General features: G+C 77.6%; 1 non-coding gene across 1 annotated transcript; it reads right to left on the bottom strand.

The window, feature by feature from the left end:
- Positions 1 to 1,063: 1,063 nt before the first annotated feature.
- Positions 1,064 to 1,216, bottom strand: LOC137218035 (5.8S ribosomal RNA). Its single transcript, XR_010940398.1, has one exon. It is a non-coding gene; the product is annotated as a 5.8S ribosomal RNA (ribosomal RNA).
- Between the last annotated feature and the right edge of the window lie 1,284 nt (positions 1,217 to 2,500).

Genomic DNA, 2,500 nt, shown 5'->3' with positions numbered 1-2,500 from the left:
ACCCGAGCGCGCCGCAGAGCCGGCGCCGTCACGGAGGGGAGGACGGCAGACGACGGGGGTGGGGGTGGGGGGACGGGAGAGGACGACGAGGAGGACGAGGAGGAGGAGGAGCGGGAGCAGCGGACGGGAGAGGGCGGCGGGCGGCGCGGAAGGCAAGGCGGTGGGGAGAAAACCCGGCGGTCGCCCCCCGACCGCCGGGCCCTCCTCCCACGCCTCCTTCCGCGACCGACCGAACCGACCGACTCCCAACCCTCTCTCGCTCTCCCCTCTCTCTCCCCCCGTCTCCGTTCTCCGCCTCTCCACCCCTCACGCCGCCGACGCCACACAGCCTCCACGCAGCCGCCAGACGGCCCCGCCACGACGAGCGACGGACGGACGACGCCGTGCGCCCCCGCCCACCACCGACAGGCGCCCACCGCCGGCCGGCTCGGGGAGCGTGCACGAAGCGCCGAGCGGCGCGGCCGCAGCCCGGGGGAAAGCGCGCGGCGGCAGGCGACGCCGCGGCGTCCCGCGGGTCGCCGCCGGGGCACGCATCCCCGGGGCGCGGCCGCGCACGCACGACTCGGCCTCGGCCCGAGACGCCCGCCCCGACACGGCGAGGCGAGGCGGCGGGGGCGGGCACGGATCCCGGACGCGCGGGTCGGGGCCCCGCGGAGGAGGCGGGCCGGACCTCGCCGGGACGCCGCCGGGGGCGGGCGGCGTACGACGGCGGAACGGACGCGGCCCAACCACCACCGCCGGCCCCGGCCGCGAGGGCGCGGGACCGTCCCCGCCCACCGACACCCCGGGGGTAGCGCCCAGAGACCGCTTGCGGCGCGAGGGCGCTTCCCGAAGGGGGACCGACCGCGGAGGCCACGCGGCCAGGGCCTCGTCGCGAGCTCTCTCTCTCTCCCCTTCTCTTCCCGCTCGCGGGCAGCGCGCCCCCGTGGACGGGGGGCGCCGCGTCTGCACTTAGGGGGACGGAGGGCCCCGGCGGCCCTGCGAGCAAACCCCCAGCCGCGCCACCCCCGGGAAGGCGCGCGCGCGCGCACGCACACCCCGGGGGGGGCGATTGATCGTCAAGCGACGCTCAGACAGGCGTAGCCCCGGGAGGAACCCGGGGCCGCAAGTGCGTTCGAAGTGTCGATGATCAATGTGTCCTGCAATTCACATTAATTCTCGCAGCTAGCTGCGTTCTTCATCGACGCACGAGCCGAGTGATCCACCGCTAAGAGTCGTACGAGTTTTGGTTTCTCTGGGTTTCGGCGGGGGGGGTCCCCGCCGGTGGCACGGCACCTTCCCCCGGAGGGGCTGCCTCTGGCCGGCCAAGTCAGACAGAAAACAAGCAGACCGGAGGGGGCCGGAGGGTTTCACCACGGGGCGCCCGGCACCGACCCCGCGGGCGGGGCGGGCTCGGACACCCCACAGGCGCCCGGGGGGTTCCCACCTGCCCCCCCCAACCCGACCGTGCGCGCAACACACACACACAGGGGACGCGGGGCGCGCAGGCGCGCGGCGCACGGCCCCGGCCCGCACCACGGCCGCCGGGTAGCCCCCTCCCGACGGCCGCGGCGGGGTGGACCGGCGGCGCCGCGGCAGCGCGGCGCCCCGGCCCCGTGTGCGGTGAGGTGCCGGTGGGGGGGGGGTGAAGCGGAGCCTGGGGGAGAAGGGAGGGGCCTCCCGACTCCCCGCGGGCCCGACCGCCCCGACCCCAAGGCGGACGGGCGACCCCCCATGGGTCTTTAAACCTCCGCGCCGGGACGCGCTAGGTACCTGGAGAGGGGGGAGGCGGGCGAGGCGTGGGGGGTGGGGCTGGGCGCGGGGCGCCCCCACGCTCACCGCCGCCCCGACACCGACCGACACGCTTCTCCGCCCGCGGCCGCCCGCAACACGCGGGGGCCTCGGCGCTACCGGCCCGTGACGCGGGACCCCGGCCGGGGATCCGGGCCGACCGCCACACGAGACACCACGGCCACCGCCCGACGACGCCCCCACACCCGTGTCCCCGAAACCGGGCGGAGACCTTCCCCACGCTCGCGCCCGGACGCGGCCCTCTCTGCTCCTGAACCCCAAACCCCCGGCCCCCGTGGCCCTAGCCCGGCCCGCGCCCGCGTTCCCGGGGCACCCCTTGTCGCCACCGAGGGCGTAAGGGGAGCTTCGACGGGAAGCGGGTGGCGAGCGCGGGCAGGGGGCGCACGGGGAGGGAGGGCGCGAAAGAGAGAGAGAGAGCGAGAGAGAGCCGGACGGACGACGGAGGGAGGCGAGGTCCCGGGGCTCGGGACACAGGTAAAGAGGCGCCCGCCGAGGGGGCGGAGGGCACGGAGCGGAGGACCGACGACCGACCGGCGGGGAACCGGCCCAGGGCCGGCGGCGGGAAGGCGACGGGCGGGCAGGCGGGCGGGCGGGCGGCCCCCCCAGGGGGAGCCGCCACCGCCACGCCACCGCCGCGCCACCCACCCCGAGACGCACCGGAGGCTCCGCGCGGGGTGTGGGGCGGTCGCGAACGGGGTTGGGCGTGACC

Source organism: Pseudorca crassidens, unplaced genomic scaffold (genome assembly GCF_039906515.1).
Source record: "Pseudorca crassidens isolate mPseCra1 unplaced genomic scaffold, mPseCra1.hap1 Scaffold_138, whole genome shotgun sequence".
Taxonomy (NCBI): Eukaryota; Metazoa; Chordata; class Mammalia; order Artiodactyla; family Delphinidae; genus Pseudorca; species Pseudorca crassidens.
This window is presented reverse-complemented; position numbering and strand designations above follow the sequence as displayed.